The sequence below is a fragment of the Hemitrygon akajei genome, chromosome 15, assembly GCF_048418815.1.
Source record: "Hemitrygon akajei chromosome 15, sHemAka1.3, whole genome shotgun sequence".
Classification (NCBI taxonomy): domain Eukaryota; kingdom Metazoa; phylum Chordata; class Chondrichthyes; order Myliobatiformes; family Dasyatidae; genus Hemitrygon; species Hemitrygon akajei.
In genome coordinates this window covers 39,882,418-39,901,851 of record NC_133138.1, presented here as the reverse complement: position 1 = coordinate 39,901,851, position 19,434 = coordinate 39,882,418, and the positions used below count along the sequence as shown (strand labels likewise).

The 19,434-nt window shown below is 42.7% G+C and overlaps 1 pseudogene; it reads left to right on the top strand.

Annotated features, from left to right (window-relative positions):
• Window positions 1–7,216: 7,216 nt before the first annotated feature.
• On the top strand, window positions 7,217–10,616 carry LOC140739063 (protocadherin gamma-A6-like; annotated as a pseudogene).
• Window positions 10,617–19,434: the final 8,818 nt, after the last annotated feature.

The following is a 19,434-nucleotide window of genomic DNA, read 5'->3' as shown; positions in this document are numbered from 1 at the left end:
CCCATTGAACTTCACTCCGCTTACCTTAAAGTCATGTCCTCTTGTACTGAGCAGTTGTGCCATGGGGAAGAGGCGCTGGCTGTCCGCTTTGTCTATTCCTCTTAATATCTTGTACACCTCTATCATGTCTCCTCTCATCCTCTTTCTCTCCAAAGAGTAAAGCCCTAGCTCCCTTAATCTCTGATCATAATCCATACTCTCTAAACCAGGCAGCATCCTGGTAAATCTCCTCTGTACCCTTTCCAATGCTTCTACATCCTTCCTATGCTGAGGCGATCAGAACTGGACACAGTATTCCAAGTGTGGCCTAACTAGAGTTTTATGGAGCTGCGTCATTACATCGTGTCTCTTAAACTCTATTCCTCTACTTATGAAAGCTAACACGACATAAGCTTTCTTAACTACCCTATCTACCTTTGAGGCAACTTTCAGGGATCTGTCGACATGTACCCCCTCATCCCTTTGCTCCTCTACACTCCAAATATCCTGCCATATACTTTGTACTCTGCCTTGGAGTTTGTCCTTCCAAAGTGTACACACTTCTCCGGGTTGAACTCCATCTGCCACTTCTCAGCCCACTTCTGCATCCTAAAAATGTCTCTCTAAAATCTGTGACAATCCTCTAAACTACCGACAACACAACCAACCTTTGTGTCGTCTGCAAACTTGCTAACCCACCCTTCTACCCCAACATCCAGGTCGTTAATAAACATTACAAAAAGTAGAGGTCCCAGAACAGATCCTTGCCGGACACCACTAGTCACAACCCTCCAATCTGAATGTACCCCCTCCACCACGACCCTCTGCCTTCTGCAGGCAAGCCAATTCTCAATCCACCTGGCCAAACTTCCCTGGATCCCATGCTTTCTGACTTTCTGAATAAGCCTACCGTGTGGAACCTTGTCAAATGCGTACTAAAATCCATGTAGATCACATCCACTGCACTACCCTCTTCTATATCCCAGGTCACCTCCTCAAAGAACTCTATCAGGCTTGTTAGGCACGATCTGCCCTTCACAAAGCCATGCTGACTGTCCCTGATCGGACCATGATCCTCTAAATGCCCATAGATCCTATCTCTAAGAATCTTTTCCAACAGCTTTCCCACCACAGACGTAAGGCTTACTGATTTATAATTACCTGGGCTATCCCTACTACCTTTTTTGAACAAGGGGACAACATTCACCTCCCTCCAATCCTCCGGTACCATTCCGGTGGACAATGAGGACAAAAAGATCCGAGCCAAAGGTTCAAGCAGGCAATTCCCTGTAAAAGCCACAGCATCGTAATTCCATACACTGATTCACACTGGACGCCTATTCCTATTATTGATAAATCTTTTCGTATTGAAGTAAAGCCATGCCCACTGACTAACCCTTCCCTTCAGTCACTCTGCACATTGCTTACATCTTTACACCATATAGCTCTTCATCTTTTCGAAAACTCTGGCTGTCGCCCTGCAGCGAAACTCATTTAAACTCTGCCAACATCTCGAGCAAACCTGCCTGCAAAGCCATCCCTCTCGAACTCAGGTGTAACCAGTCCCTCTTGTGCAGGTCACACCTTCCACAAAAGAGATCCCAATGTTCCCGAAATCTGAAAACCTGTCACTTCCACCAACTATTCAACCATGTATTCAACTGCCAGAACTTCCCGTTCTTCCCCTCACTTGCGCGTGACACACACATCAATCCAGAGATTGCTACATTTAAGGTTCTGCTTTTCAGCTTCATACTAATCCACTAATTTTGTGCTTTAGGACCTCAGCCTATTTCCGTTCTATGCCGCTTCACCATGTACGCTGTTGTAGACTCCATCAGGCTGGGCCCCTGTGGCTTTGCCTGTAGGTTTCCTCTTCCAGCAGTATCCAGGGCAGTATACTTGTTATTACAGTATTTATGCTTTAGCTTCACGCTTCTCACTTCCGTGCATATTCACCAAATTTTATATTACACCTTTGCCCATCTGTTTGTCAAATTGTCCATTACTGCTATCAACCTTGTTAACCTCAGTTACTAGTTGTGGTAGTTTCCATTGTCTATTCGTACGCAGATCCCCTAAATTACTCACAGTTTCTATTATTATTATTATTATTATCTCCTTTATGTGGACTCCTCTACATGTAAACATATTTTCTCCTTTCGTAATCAGTTAAATACTCGAAGATGTAATCTTCATAGGACCCATGACCTTGCTGCTGCTTCGGCTCACTTCTATAGACTCTGCGACTGTACTCCAAGTAATCCTAGACGCAAGAAATCTAATTGTATCTTCCCCCATATCTTCTGGTTCCTCGCATAGATTACGAATCTGATCATTTGTCCATTGTAATCCTGTTGTTTTTGGCATATCCGTAGATTACTTTACGATTGTTCTTTCAATTGCCTGCTAAGGAAATGTCATGCGTTAGTTTAGTCCTTAGATTTATTTCTTGTGTTATTTTGAATTTCCTTTACTCCATTAACACCCCTTTTGTTCTTACCTGCTTATAGCTGCTCTGCATCTCCTATGTTTCCTCATCCATGACCTCAATATCTCTTGAAAAGCAACATTCCCTAAAACTGCTATCTTTACCTTTTTATTTTGACAAAGTGTTGCAAGCTTTGTACTCCCAATAGTTCACGTTTGCAGTCCTCACATTTACAAATCTACATTGAAGAAACCAAAAGGTGAATATAGGGGTGAAGGCGTTTTATTTGAATGCGTGCAAGGTAGATTAACTTAACAGCACAGTTGCAGATTGGCAGATATGATGTTGTAGGCATCACCGAATCATGGCCGAAAGAAGACTGCAGTGATAGTTAATGTTCAGGGATACACAATGTATCAACAGGACAGGCAGGAAGGCAGAGGTGACGGCGTTGCTCTGCTGCTGGTGTCGGAAGCCCTTGAATTATTGTGAATAGAGCTAACGAACTGCAAAGATATAATAACCTGATGGGAGTTGTGTATAGTCCCCCACCCCAACCAGATTGAAAGATGTGTCCTACAAATTACAACGAGAGATAGAAAATCATGCTAAAAAGGAAATGTATTAATAGTGATGGGATACATCAACATGCAGGTTGATTGGGAAAATGAAACTAGTGTGGGATTCCAGGAGGGGGCATTCCAGAGTTCATTGTGATTGGGCCCACTGGGGGATGGGCTATTCCGGATTTGGTGAAGTGCAAAGAACTAGAATTGATTAGAGAACTTAATGTGAAAGATCCCTTCGGGGCAAGTTATCATAATATCTTCTAATTCACCTGAAATTTGAGAAGGAGAAGCTAAAATCAGATTTGTCAGTCTCACAATAGAGAAAAGGGAAAAAAAGAGACATAAGGAGAGCTGACCAGAATTGATTGGAAAAGAACACTGGTGGAGATGATGGCACAGCAGAAATGGCTGGAATTTCTGAAAGCAATTCGGTAGGATATATACATCCCAAAGAGGAAATAGTAATTGAAAGAAAAGAAGATACAATCGTGGCTAACAGGAGATTTTAAAAAATACCATCAAGGCCTAAGAGAGGACATATTTTAGAGCAAAAATTAGTGGGAGGTTGGTGGGATTATAAAATTATATTAAAGAGGATACCGACAGTTTCTTCAGATACATAAAGTGTTAAAGAGAGTTGAGAGTGTATGTTGGACTGCTGGAAAACAATGCTAGAGAGGTAGTAATGGGGAACAACGAAATGACAGGACTGAATACGTATTTTACATCAGAATTCACGGTGGAAGACATTAGCAGTATGCTGAAAGTTCCAGGTGTCAGGGTCATAAAGTTTGTGAAGTTACCAAAGTGAAGGAGCAGGTCTTGGGAAACTGAAATGACTGAAGTCACTGGACCAGATGCTGCACATCCAAGGGTTCTGGAAGTGATGACTGAAGAGACCGTAGAGGCATTATTAATGATCCTTCACGAATCAATAGATGCTAGAATTACTTCTCTGTAATTCCATGTGCGCTTAAGTAGCTAAGCAGCCTCATGTACGGCACCTTGTCAAAGGCCTTCTGAAATTCCAAGTCCACCACGTCTACTGCATCTCCTTCGTCTACCTTGCTTTTAATTTCCTCAAAGAATTGTTGTAGGTTTATCAGGCAGCATCTTCCTTCGAGGAAACCATGCTAACTTTGGCCTTTCTTGTCATGTGCCTCCAGGTACTCCCTCGTGTCATTGCTAACAATCGATTCCAACAACTTCCCAACCTTTGATGTCATGCTAACATGTCTATAGTTTCCTTTTTTGCTGTATCCCAACATTATTAAACAGCGGAGTAACATTTGCAGTTTTCCAGTCATTCGGCACAATGCCAGAATCCATCGATTCTTGAAAGATCATCGTTAATGTCTTTGCAATCGCTCCAGCTACTTCCTTCAGAACCCGAGGGTGCATTCCATCAGGTCGAGGAGACTTATCCACCCTCATACCATTCATCTTGCTGAGCACTTTCTCAGTCGTAATTTTCACTGCACAAACTTCACTTCCCTGACACTCTCGAATGTCCGGTATACTGCAGACGTTTTCCACTGTGCAGACTTATACGCTTTTAATTCCTCTGCGATCTCCGCATCTCTCAGTACAATATATCTAGCGTCATTTTGTATTGGTCCTATATTTACTTTCGATTCATTTTTACCCTTTTTATACTGAAAAATATACTTTGAGAATTTTCTTTGCTATTATTCGCAAGATTCATTTCATAATTCATCTTTCCCAATGACCTTAGTTTCCTTCTGCAAGTTTTTAAAAGCTCCCCAATCCTTTATCTTCCCTCTAGATCTGGCTTCCTTGTACACCCTCTCTTTTTATTTTACTTTGGCTCTGACTTCTCTTGTCAGGGACGGTAGTGTTCTTCTTTCCTTTGATAATTTCATCTTACTTGGAATATATTTGTTTTGCACTTCCCTCATTTTTCGCAGAAACTCCAGCCATTGTTGCTCTGCTGTCCTTCCTGGAAAACAGTCTACTTAGGCCAGTTACCCTCTCCTGCCATTGCAATTCCCTTTATTTCACTGAAATAGCGACAGTCTGGGTTTTATTCTTTCCCTCTCAAATTTCAATGTGAACTCGATCATATTGTGATCACTGTTCCCTAAGGGTTGCTTAACCTTAAGCACTCGTATCACCCCCGGATCATTGCACAACGCACAATCAACAACGAACTATTCTAAAAGCCATCACTTAGACATTCTGTAAACTCTCTCTTAAGGTCCAGTACAGACTTGGTTTCCCCAATCCACATTCATGTTAAAATCCTCAACGCTTATTATGACATTGCCTTTCTGACACGCCTTTTCTATCTCCTGCTGTAATTTGTAATCCATATCCCGGCTGTTGTTTGGAGGTCTGTAAACAACTGCCATTCGGGTCCTTTTACACTTGCCATTTCTTAACTCAACCTATAGAGACTCTACATCTTCCTTTCCTATGCCATCTCTTTCTTCTGATTTAATATTATGTTGACAACATTCAAAAGATGTGTGGTGAAGAGCATAAGAACTGGTTACATAGCGGCCTGGTATGGAAATTCTAATGCCCTTGAACAGAAAATCCTACAGAAACTACTGGATACGGGCCAGTCCTTCACGGGCAAAGATCTCTGCAGCAATAAGCACAGATACATGGAGCACTGTCGCAGGAAAGCAGCATCCGCTATCAGGGACTCGCACCATCCGGGATATGCTCTCTTCTCGTTGTTGCCATAAGGAACATGGTAGAGGAGCTTGAGGGTCCTCGTTACCGGATTCAGGGAAATTTATTAGCCCTCAAACATGGTTTCTGAATTAGTGGGATAACTTCACTCAAATTGAGTCGGTCCATCACTGAACTGTTGCCACAACTTATGGACTCACTTTCATGGCTACTTCCTTTCATTCTCCTTGATTGTTATTGCTTCTGAATATATTTATTTGCCTTTTGTACATTGGTTGTTTGTCCGACCTGCTCGTGGCGCTCTTTCAGTGTTTGTATTATATTGGAAACAAGAGTGAATCTTCAGATGCTGGAAATAAATAAAAACACAAAATACTGGCAGAACTCAGCAGACCAGACAGCATCTATGGGAGGAGGTAGTGACGACGTTTCGGGCCGACACCCTTCATCAGAAGTTTCGGCCCGAAACGTCGTCACTACCTCCTCCCATAGATGCTGTCTGGCCTGCTGTGTTTTGCCAGCATTTTGTGTTTTTATTTGTATTATATTGCTTGGTTTTACTGACTATCCCCATAGGAAAGCCAATGACCAGGTTGTATCTTGTGACATATATTTACTTTATACTTTGAACTTTGAACGACAGGAAATAACGGAACTGCCCAGCTGATCAGTGGATGGGGAGGGAAATACAATTGACTGTTCATTGGTCGGAAACATTGTTCTTGTTAGAGCTTTCTCCATTTTGAACAACTGTGTACTTCCAATATTTTCTGTTTCTAATTAGTTTTGTAGAAGTTTCATTTTCATTTAAATATTTCAATTCCTCTGAAAGCGAAAATATCTGCAGATGACTGAATTCTTCCATTATCCCCCCATGATCATTTCATAATTTTTTCACGACATTTAGTCTAGATTTCCTATACTAGAGAGTTAATTCCATGCAGTCTTTAACTTCTCAGTCACTGCTCGTTTACTTCTGCTCCTGTTTGACATCACGATATTTACTACAGAAGATAAACATTTTCATAATATACGTTTAAGGTTCATTACATGTGGCCGAGATGGAAGCAGTCCCTGAGCCAATCTTTCAACATCAGCATGCATGCACATAGCTCTTTTAATATACGCTGTTGACATTTGTAGGAATAGTTTTATAGCTTTGGTGTAAACTTTGGAACAGAACAAAAATTGCGGATTAAACTGGGAACCTTCTTGTGTCATTGGGGCAGAAATTACAGTTGAACACCCGTAAACAGTAGACTACCAGTCCTGGCGCCGCCCAACTTTAAGAATTTCTGGCGTTATTATTGACAAGAATTCTTTGCGTTGCTGTACACCGATCAGGCTCCCAAGTGCAGCTAGAGATCCATTGCTCTACCCCCACTGTGAACGAAAACAGGATTATAATGAAAAGACCCGGTATTTTACTTTAGTCTGAGCGACCATTTATTGAAACAGACTGGACCAGTCCGTCATTTCGGGAAGACAAGGTTTAGTTAGATATTTCAGTCAGCAGCCTTTCGCAAAGTAACCGAAGTAAATTCCTGCAACTGGAAAAGAAGGCGGCCTCACAACAATGGCGAATGTACAGGATAAGAAAGCCTTGCAGTCCCTGGGATTGCCATTTATTTTTATTATTTGTACTTTAAATGTGGTTTTCGGACAGATTCGCTATTCGATTCCCGAAAAAATGGAGCGGGGATCAATCATTGGTAACGTTGCTGAAGATTTAGGATTAAAGGCTGGAACATTGCTCGCTCGTGGAGGACGGCTTGTCTCCGGTCGCGTTAAACCATATGCGGAATTAAATTTGGAGAGTGGGGTTTTATTTGTCAATGAGAGAATGGACAGTGAAAAAAATCTGTGGATCGGTATCCACCTGCATTCTTTCTTTCCAAATTGTGATTGAAAATTCCCCAGAAATGTACCGCAGTGAATTGGAGATTGCTGATATAAATGATAATTTGCCCATTTTCCCGCAAAAAATTCCTTGCAGATTGTTGAAAATGTTGCACCCGGCTCTCGTTTTCCGCTGGAGAGCGCTCTCGATCCGGACGTGGGGGCAAATGCAGTCTCTACGTACATGATCAGTCCTAATGAACACTTCAGTCTGAAAGTGGAGAACGCGGAAGAACGCATTAAAATTGCAGAGCTATTGTTGGAGAAATCCCTGGACCGCGAGAGGCAGGCATCTTTTCAGCCGAAGTTGACGGCCGTTGACGGAGGAATCCCTTGGAAATCTGGGACAACTCAGGTTGTAATCACTGTGCTGGACAGCAACGATAACGCGCCGATTTTCAACCTGAAGATCTACAAAGCCAGCCTGCCAGAAAACACGTCTAAGGGATCCCCAGTGGTTGCCGTGCACGCTTCGGATGCAGTTGTAGGCTTAAACGCAGAGGTAACTTACGCTTCCAGCAATCGTGCCTCAAAGAAAGTTTGTATCCGCGGACGGGAGAAATTAGATTTTTAGGAGATCTGGACTTCGAAGAGGCAAATAGTTACACAGTTGGTGTTCAGGCTCTGGACAGAAGTTCACCAGCCATTGCTGGGCATTCTAAAGACCTAATCAGGTTAACGGATGTCAATGATAACGACCCGGAAATAGAAGTAAACCTGGTGACGACAAAGGTCACAGAGATTGCCGCGCGCGGGACAGTAATCGCAGTGATCAATGTGCATGATCGAGATTCTGGGATGAATGGTGAATTACACTGCAAGATTCCACCACATGTTCCGTTTAAGTTGCAGGCATCATCGAGCGACCATTATAAACTAATTGCCAGTGACTCGTCAGATCGGGAAAACACCGCACTCTGTAATATTGCTCTTTTCAGAGACACAAGTCTGTGGGTCGAGGGTTAAACGGAGATTCAGATTCAGATTCATATTCAGTTTATTGTCATTTAGAAACCACAATTGCAATGCAGTTAAAAAATGAGACAACGTTCCTTCAGAATGATATCACAAAAGCACATGACAAAACAGACTACACCAGAAAATCCACATAACGTTTGTTATTAACGTTTGTCAATCCCCAATCCAGAGGCCGGAGAGGCTGCTGCGTACCATATCGTATTAATATCGCGCTACTATCTTAGCGCGTTCTCCGGAAAGGAGCTTCAACTCCAACTCCACCAGACAATACAAGACCAAAAACTAAAGCTACACATCCTGCATAAAACCACATAGTTACAACATATAGTTACAACAGTGCAAACAATAGCATAACTGATAAAAAAAAGACCATGGGTACAGTAAAAATATTCCAAAGATGTTAAAAGATTATAAGTTCAAAAGAAACCACCACATAGTTTCCACAAGTCCTCAGGGTCCCGATAGACTCTTCATCCCACGCAGGCGGCAGAAGGGAATAATCCCGCTATGGACTTCCACGGCGCCGCCCGACTCAGCCTCGCAGACGCAGCACACAATGAAAGCTCCGTCGAACCCAGCCTCGCAGACACAACACACACTGAAAGCGACTTGATCGCAGCGGACTCCGAGTCCGTCGAGCCTCCGAGCCTCCGACCATCCCCTCCTGCACAGCCTCTCCGAGCACCATCCTCTGCCGAGCGTATTAAGACACCCCCGCCGACGGCCATCGGCAACGCGACCCCGAGGACTGGGCGCCTGTTCTTCCCAGCAGATATCCGGACCTCACAGCAGCAGCAGCAGCAGCAACAACTAAGAAAGGCTTCCTGGAGATATCCAGATGTTCCTCCGTGCTCCCACGTCCGTTTTTCATCCGATTATGATTGCGCACGGCACTCAGCGTCACAAATAACAGATAATCAGCTCCGAAGTGGCCGCAGCAAGCTGCGTCGCGCCGACATGTTGGATCTTTTAGCCTGGGATTCGGGATATCCTCCTTGATCGACGAATAAAACTATCCAGATATGGGTTTCTGATGCCAATGACAACGCCCCAAGGTTTGCCCGGTCCTCTTATACAGTTTATGTGATGGAGAACCACGCTCCAGGTGCATTTATTTTCGCAGCAGCTGCAGTTGATCCTGATTTCGACCAGAACTCTTATGTTTCTTGCTCCTTTGTAGAGAGCCTTATCCAGGACTTTCTAGTATCCAGGTATCTCAACATTAATTCTGTGAATGGTACCATTTATGCGCTGCGCTCTTTTGATTATGAGAATATCCAGGTCTACGTTCAAGCCCGGGACGCTGGAGTACCCCCACTGAGCAGGACCGCTACGATGAATGTGATCATCTTGGATCAAAATGACAACGCTCCAGTAATTGTTTCACCTTCAGCAGAGAGTGGATCAGCAGCTGTGGAGTTCGTGCCGCATTCAGTGGGTCAGGGGTACTTGGTCACCAAGATAATGGCAACTGACGCAGATTCTGGTCAGAACGCGCGGCTGTCCTATCATGTGCAGAGATCCACTGATTCTAGTTTATTCAATATTGGGCAAAGCTCGGGCGAAATTAGAACAGCTCGTAATATTTTGGAGTCTGATGTCACTACACAAACTCTAGTAATTGTGGTGAAGGATCATGGGCAGCCAAGCCTTTCCAGCACGATTACAATTCCCCTTACAGTTACGGACAACATCACTGAAAGAAGCATTGAAAACAGTAATTTTGTAATGAAGCCCGAAGATTTCTCTGACCTGAACCTTTACTTAATTGTCGCTTTCGGCTGCACTTCTACCCTCTTTCTTGTCACATCATTCTCCTGATTGGCATCAAGTGTAACATGACCAGAAACGTCAGCCAAGACTACAATTCACCCAGTTGTTGCTACAGCCTTCAAAATTCTAACGACAACTTTCACCTAAGACATCAAGTGAAGGAATCCTTAAATTACAGTAGAGCAAACTCGTTGGGTTACGTACCGGAAAACCATCATTATTCTGTTTGTTTGTCTCCAGAGTCAGCGAAAAGCGATTTCTTGTTTCTGAAGCCGTGCTGCCCGCCAATATCTCAGGCCCAATGTCAATCTCTAAATATCGGATAACAATTCCACTTCGAACTCTCTTTAAAACTAAGAAATTGGACCAATGTGAAAAATAATTAAAGAGAACCCGAAACAAAGTCCATTGTTTATGAGGCGAAGAAATCGTACATAACTATAAATATTGATTGGAAAGTGCAATATTCAAAGACAAAGTTTCGCAATATTTAATCCAGGTATCGCAAACTGGCATGTGATAACTGTTATAGAAATTCGACGATGAATTTTTGACTCACACTCACAAGACTTTGTTGGTATATAAGCTGCACCAAGCATGGTGGTCCCATGTACGTCGTTAATTTTTAATGTGAATTAAAGTGATTATAATTCCTTAGCATTAAAAAAAAAACAAAGCGATTTGTGTGAAGTGCATAACCCAAAATAATACTCATTTACTCAACAGCCGAACCATTACAGAACGGCTTTGCAGATTTGTTGGGCGGAATGGCCCAATTCTACTCCTATGTCTTTAATATTATTGTTTAAACCTATCGTTCCTCGGACGATAATGGGAAGAGAAATGGCACAAGCGAAAAGCACACGAGCCACATCAAATTGTAAGCTATGATAACGGTTATGATGATATATTAAGCCGAAAAACGTGACAAGCAAACCGGGAATATTATGAAGAAAGGGAGTTGAAGTAAGACGCCCAGTTATTAATCATATGGATATAAATATCCAAATAGCAGAGGGACAATGTGGCTGATTAGATGAAATAAATGATGTCAGCATAGAAGGTGAAGATACAGCAGGAGGATTAAATAAATGCTTTGATTTTGTTTTTACAGTCTCGTAGGGTTCAAAACCTCAACCAGAGCCATATGCCCTAATGAATTCCACGGAATCACCACCCACTAGTTATAGAAATCTCTCCTCATCTATGCTCGATAGGGACGGCCCTCAATTCCAAGCCTGTGTCTCCTTGTCCATGGTTTCCCCAGTACAAGAATCAACTCTATCTCGGCCTTTTAATATTCTAAATTGAGTAATCAGATAGAGAACAAGAGAAACATTATTACAATTGATAGACGGGGAGACTGAGATAAAGCTTGTTAATAGCAGAACTCTTGCCTGGAGAAGATGCAAATCTAACCAAAAGAATAAGAGCAAATGAACTAAAGATCACTAGAGCAGCGAGTGACGGAATGGTGCTGTAGGGAAAACCTGAAATGAAGGAAAATGCTGTTTTTTCTGTGAATGGGAGAAATGACGTTCTGGCCTTATTGTGGACGATACAAAAATAGGTGGACGAGCGGCAAGTGTTGTGAACCATGGAGTCTGCAGAAGAACTAGACAGATGACGAGAAAGGGTAAAGAAGCGGCAGATGGAATATAGTGCAGTGCAGAGTATGATCTTGCACTTTGTTAGAAGGAATAAAGGCATAGGCTATTTTACAAACGGGTCGAACATTTAGGAATCAGACGTGCAGGACTTCTTAAAGAATAACTTGAGTCGTTGGTAAAGATACAAAAGTAATATTAGCATTCATTTCAAGAGAATCGATATAACAGCAAATATGTAATGCTGAGGCATTATGAATTATTTTTCATCCAGCACTTGGAGTATTGTGAGCAGATTATCGTCCCTTGTTTTCGAAGGTTCCTTTATTGCAGCTTGTACACAAAGTATTCAATTACGCAGTGATGCATGGATATTCATCATATTTTCTCTTTCACTTATCAGCTGAGGATAAAATAACTTCTCTGGAACCAAACTTGCAGTGTAACAATAACGTTCGTAGGGAAAGTCATTCGAAATTTCACAGCTGCTATTGTCCACGTCGGCCTTGACACTCCAAATGCAAACTTTGGAATGGAATCTAAAGATTAATACAATTTCTCATTAATAAGAAACAACGCGGGAAGTAGTAAAATTATATTCGCAATTATATTGGGCTCGTTATCTAAGAAAAAAACTGTGCTGGCCAAAGGGTCCAGGACCAGGAGGCACAGCCTCCGAATAGAAGGACGTCCTTTTAAAAATAGATGAAGAAGTACTCAGGCCGACAATATCAACAGACTTGTATTTCTATATTGTATGCTAAAGAACAAAAGCAAAGTGTATTATACGCCATTATTCTAGCTGTTCTGAAGTACTGAAGAAGGCAAGAGCAAGTAGAAATGTCTGTTTTGTTTCTCCAAACTAAATATTTATCGAACCACTAACACCCTTCTCTTTTCCCTGCAAACTCCAATCTCATGTTTGACATTGAGCGCGAAATAACACTCTAAATATACTTTACCAAACTAGAAGCATGAGATATACGATTTTATCATGCAAATAAAAGTCCTAAAATTGTGCGCAAATATTGTTTGAATAAAAGTGAACAATTATTTCCATTGCCCGTTAGCAGCATTAGATTATCGAACTAGTCACGCCCGTGCACTTTTCTCCAACAAACCTTATTTAAACGCCTTATGTAAAACACGAAATTAATTTTAAATTTGATGATATCTATAGCGTCATGTTTTCAAAATCTCAACCTGCGTACCTGAAATGTTACAATGAAATACTCAAGAAAATTTACTTTGAATGGTAATGAGGTTACATTTCCTTAAAAGTAATAATTCATAAAGTAATATTATTGAAATTCAGCTGCGAACAAACTGATATTTATACAGAAGACATTTTGTTACTACACTTAAGGGGTTCCAAAAGAAGTGTCAGTATATGCATGCATTTTTGCTATGTAATAGAGTAACTGTCGAAGAATGTACCCTGTTTTACCGTATTATATTGTAAGAGAATTCACCACGTTATTAAACAGAAATAAAAAACACAGTCCTCGGTATAAGGTTAACTCTTTAATACGTGATCACAGGGAGCCGTTGCTTTACGACTCATACGATGCTAGGTTACGTCTTAAATTTATACGGTAAATTTTGGGCGATAGCCTATATTCATTGAAGTTTAGAATAAACATAGTCAGCAATTTCCAGAAGCACTTGCTAGATATCAATCAATTCACAAATACTTCCGTGCAGTACACAAAATTAGAACTGCATTTCTAGATTCAATTCCTCTATAAACCAGTCTCGGCAAAAATTAGGACTACTTCAATTCTGGCATGGTCTATTGCAAGGCAGTGGCCGCGTCATATCCTGTCACTCTCATGTTCCAAATCTTAAGCAATACTGAGCCAGTCAAGCTTGACAACAACATTGAATTCAAAATTTAATTTTCTTCCCTCGTCCCTTCGTTTTGTCCACCTTTTCAGGACACTTCTCTTTTTCCTCTGGATAGAGAATGCCATATTCATGGGGTAAAATCCTCATGTTTAAACAGACCTTTTCATCATATTCTGGATAGAAAGGTTCCAGTTTAACTGGTACGGATAATTTTACAGGAAAAGCTGCAGGCCGAGCTATCCAAGAGCTAGCACATCGTGCAAAGTTGACCACTAGTGTGATCATTACAAATTAGCCCATATGGATGAGGGGTTCCCACCATAAATAAAGCTTTTCGCTACAACTAATCCTTCCCAATAACTGACCTGTCCTGTTTTATCTGCACCTGCGCTGTTCACCTGTTTGAGAAGCTACGTGAAATCTAGGCATTATGATCTGTTAAATTACAGTCAGGCATATACCAGCCATTAAAGGAATTTCTCTTAAAGGATAACGATCAGAATGACATTTATGTAGCTTGTACTTTTGTTGCTTATTTATTTCCTCCTGTATCCATCCCTTCCTTTTTCTCCTACCAGTAATGGCTTTTGAGGCAGCTGGCTATTTTATCGCGCATTCTTGCTTGTCGTTGAAGGGCGTTGACTTTATGCACAGGAATCCCAGACAGACAGACAGACAGACAGACAGACAGACAGACAGACAGACAGACAGACAGACAGACATACTTTATGGATCCGAGGGAAACTGGGTTTCGTTACAGCCGCACCAACCAAGAATAGTGAAGAAATATAGCAATATAATGCCATAAATAAAGAAATAATAAGTTAATCATGCCGAGTGGAAATAAGTCCATGACCAGCCAATTGGCTTAGGGTGTCTGACACTCCGAGGGAGGAGTTTTAAAGTTTGATGGCCACAGGTGGGAATGACTTCCTATGACACTCAGTGTTACATCTCGGTGGAATCAGTCTCTGGCTGAATGTACTCCTGTGCCTAACCAGTACATTATGGAGTGGATGGGAGTCATTGTCCAAGATGGCATGCAACTAGGACAGCATCCTCTTTTCAGACACCACCGCCAGAGAGTCCAGTTCCACCCCCCACCACATCACTGGCCTTATGAATGAGTTTGTTGATTCTGTTGGTGTCTGCTATCCTCAGCCTGCTGCCCCAGCACACAACAGCAAACATGATAGCACTGGCCAGCACAAGCTCGTTAAACGTCCCTAGCATCGTCCGGCAGATTTGAAAGGACCTCAGTCTCCTCAGGAAATAGAGACGACTCTGCCCGTTCTTGTAGTCAGCCTCAGTGTTCTTTGACCAGTCCAGTTTATTGTCCATTTGTATCCCCAGGTATTTGTAATCCTCCACCATGTCCACACTGACACTTTGAATGGAAACAGGGGTCACCGATGCCTTAGCCTTCCTCAAGTCCACCACCAGCTCATTAATCATTTTCACATTAAGCTGCAGATGATTCTGCTCGCACCATGTGACAAAGTTTCCCACCGTATCCCTGTACTCAGACTCATCTCCCTTGCTGATGCATCCAACTACGGCAGAGTCATCAGAAAGCTTCTGAAGAGGGCAAGACTCTGTGTTGTAGTTGAAGTCCGAGGTGTAGATGGTGAAGAGAAAGGGAAACAGGACAGTCCCCTGTGTAGCCCCAGTGCTGTTTACCACTCTGTCTGACACACAGTGTTGCAAGCGCTTGCAGTGTGGTCTGCCAGTCAGGTAATCAATAATCCAGGACACCAGGGAAGTATCTACCTGCATCACTGTCAGATTCTCACCCAGCAGAGCAGGGCGGATGGTGTTGAACGCACTGAAGTAGTCAAAAAACATGACCCTCACAGTGCTCGGCGGCTTGTCCAGGTGGGCGTAGACACAGCTCAGCAGGTAGACGATGGCATCCTCAACTCCTAGTCGGGGCTGGTAGGTGAACTGGAAGGGGTCTAAGTGTGGCCTAACCATAGGCCGGAGCTGCTCTAGAACAAGTCTCTCCGGGTCTTCATGATGTGGGAGGTCAATGCCACCAGTCTGTAGTCATTGGAGCCACTGGGTCGCGGCGTCTTCGGTTCAGGAACGAGGCAGGACGTCTTCCACAGTACAGGAACGGTCTGGAGACTCATGCTCAGGTTGAAGGCCCCATATACGCCCAACAACTAACGACATTAGTTCGTGTAGCATATTCAGAAACTAAGCCCAAGTAAGTATTATTGATTTTCCCCAGCATAATAAACACCAACTGACTACAGAAATAAGTAATATCTTCATAATTTAGTTTTCAGTCTTCAATTTTTCAGGAGAAGACAGTTTGAACTTGGCTCCCTGTATCCAGCCAGCCATCCCCCAGACTTGCACAGCAGTCCTTGTCACCGGAATCACCTGATTTCTCCCCCTTTCTACCTAGAATAAAGGGAGTCTTTCATAAGCGTCTTTACATAGTCTCCAGGTTTAAAGGGGTGGGAGTTTTTTTTCTCCCGCCTTAGGGAAGGCAGCAGCTACATGTCCTCGGTTTGCTCTTAGTGCTTAGCCTAACAACTTCTATGGTTCACTTATCGGTTCTGAGCAGGCACGTTTGCGCACTAATCAAAGGAGGCAGAGAGAACGGCGGTATAGGCCTTTCCCTTAATACTTCGAACTGAGTCAATTTAGGTGTGCGTCTCACTTGATTTCTTAGAATCTATAATGCTATGGGAAGAGCCATTTCAAACCAGTTTCCTGACATACCTTAGCCAATATATATTTTAATACTCCATTTATTCTTTCTGCTAGTCCCGAGGACTGCGAGTGTTATGGAAGGTGGTATTCCCAAGGAAATTCTAACGCCGGACCCAATTCCTTAATTAACTTTCCTGCATGGAACCCCAATTCTGGGAATAATTTCCTGCATGAATATCTTAACCGCAGGTAGGGGTAATCTTTTCTAGTGGGAAACGCCTCCCCCATTTGGAGAATTTATCTAGTTTTACCCATACTTATCACCCCCACTAGCAGGTATCTATCTGTAAATTGGCAACTGGTGCCGACGCGGGTGGAGAATGATCAAATTTAACAGGTGACTTTCCTCCATTATGTCACTAGCTAATCTCATAGGTTTGCAGAACCTGTACCGCAATTATTGTTAGTCTGGATGCAAGCCATTATTCATGTATAATACCCCGATTCCTGTGACATACAAGGAGATTATACGGATGTCCCCACACCCTCTCAGAATCCTGAAAACTCTAGTTTTCCCTTTATACTCTCTTATCCTTTTGCGGAGTCCCGTCTTTGGCGGAGATAAAACTTTGCAGATTTGAGGTAAGAGTTACAAGAGTACATTTCACCTACATATGTACTAGTATAACTTTTCCTGCATGAGCGGCTTCTTTAGCAGATGCGTCCTCAGCAGCATTTCCCTTACTTATGGGGTCTGAGCCATTAGTGTTAGCTTTGCACTTAATGACAGCAGTTTTGTTGGGCTGCTGCATTCTTATAACATTTTTATTAGATACATATGGTAAATGGGTTTTCCCGCAGAAGTAATGAACCCCTGATGTTTCCAAAGTGATCCAAAATCATGTCCCACTCTAAGGCCTGCCTAGAGTCCTTACAGATGTTTACTGTGTGTCACTCGTGTTGGAGCAAGTAGCTCCGCTGCCTGAGCTGAAGTTCCTTGGGGTTCGGTTTGTACCTCTAAAGTTTCAAAGGCAGTCACTATCGCATCGCTTTCTAATAGGGTGTGATGGCTCGGCTTGCACGAAGATCCCTCGGTATAGGGCATTAATTCTCGGTTATCAAGGGGTACAGCGTATAGGCTTTAACACAGTCATGGGGATCATCGTGTTCTTTAAAAATTCAAATTTGACCTTTTAAGTATCCCGTGCGGGGGGCGTCAGTGAAATGTTGCGTAGGAGTTGAGCTAAGGAGCAACATTGCAGCAGAGGGGTCAGCAGCATCCAAGCAAGCTGTAGTATTAACGGTGCAGCCTACTCGCCCTCTGCCGCTGTCGTTACCAACGTCCTTAACTATCCTGACATTCCTCTAACCGCTAGATGCAATAGGGTGGAAAAATGTGCCACTGGTCTTCGTAAGCTACCTTGGGTTAATACTGCGCTTGCGAAAGCTCAGTTTCATTCACATTCAGCTGGAACGGCTTGCTGTAATAGGGCAGTCCATTGTATTGTATCAGATGCATCCTGTGTTACAGCGACTCGTAGGACAGTATCATAGGTGCTGTGTTCAGGTACTCAATGTCGACACTAATTCGTCATTGCAAGGAATGGTATCATCTGTCTGTTGGCGGAAGGTCTGGGAGACTGAGCAGTGAGAGTCACACGCTCCGGCTTCAATCGGCGGGTTGCTTTGTGCAATATATACCCGAAATATGTCACTGTAGTCCGGCAAAGTTGGAAGTTTGACAAGGAGGGTGTACGTCCTCTGGCAGCAAAATGATTCAACAACGTCACACATTCTTCTGTAAAATCAGTCAGTGTCTGAGAGGCCAACAATAAATCGCCTGCATATTGCAAAATCATGCTGCCTCCAGGCAGTAGTAAGTTTACTGGATCATCATGAATAACGGCTGCGTAGAAAACTGGACACTGTAATCCGGCAGTAAACCTGTTCACGTGTATTGCTCTCCATTATATGTGAAGGCAGCCAGATATTGACTATCCTCATGCAGTGGTATAGAAAAAAATGAGAAGAGTACAAATCAATCACCGTATACCAGTATCACATTCGTGTCCGGAACCTTCCGTGAAATAGGCTGGACTTTCTGATTTATAGACCGCAGTTCCTGGATAAACCGCCTCTCACTCGGCCTCCCTGGTTTGGGATTGGATAATATCAGCGTATTGCAAGGGCTTTGAGTTCATCGCAGAATCCGTTGTCGAATAACGACTCTATTACGTTTATTACCCTTGATGGCTTCTGGAGTTGGCAATATTGTTTGATGGACAGTAGTCGGGCACTTTGTTAAAAGTCACCTGATGGGGAACTATTGACCATTAATCCTACATGATTAGTATCTGGGGAACTGCCTATGATTTCCAATCAATAAGCATGAAAGGTGATTTCATTTCCAGTAAGGCATGGGGCGGTGAATTTTGGCCCCTCGGGAAGAGCTCCTCATGTTTCCTTTTGAACTGAATCTTAGCTGCTATTCACTCAGGGCCAAAATATCCCTACTCGATCAGAATATTAGACCCTCTTACCTTCATGCTAATATACTTGGTACAATAATCGTCATCAGGATCTGGATTCCTGAAGGCCACAACACAATGTAGTGCAGATACTAGTTTTTCAGGTTCTATTCACATCATTCAATAAATCTTCCACTTTATGTGGTCTTCTATTTGCTGCCACAGCCAATCTCACCAGGCTTTCCCCCCACTGTGTCAACTGTAGAGAACTGCATTACAGTGCAGAGCTCGGGTTGTCTATTCTCAGGGGTTTCAAGATATAATCTTTCGGAGGTACAATGTATTCCCCATTTAGTGTTTAGAGTGCTTGGCGTCGAAGCCAATTAAGAGGTGCGTTCTCTGCTATAACAAGTGTTTCATCAGTCGAAAATTTCCCTGCTTGTTTTTAATTGACTCAGACAGCGATTCTATCATAGGAACTCTGGTTATCTCTGCATTCTTAATACTTTTGCTGTCTTTTGGGTATGCCAATTCAGGCTGGTCAATTTAAAAGAATG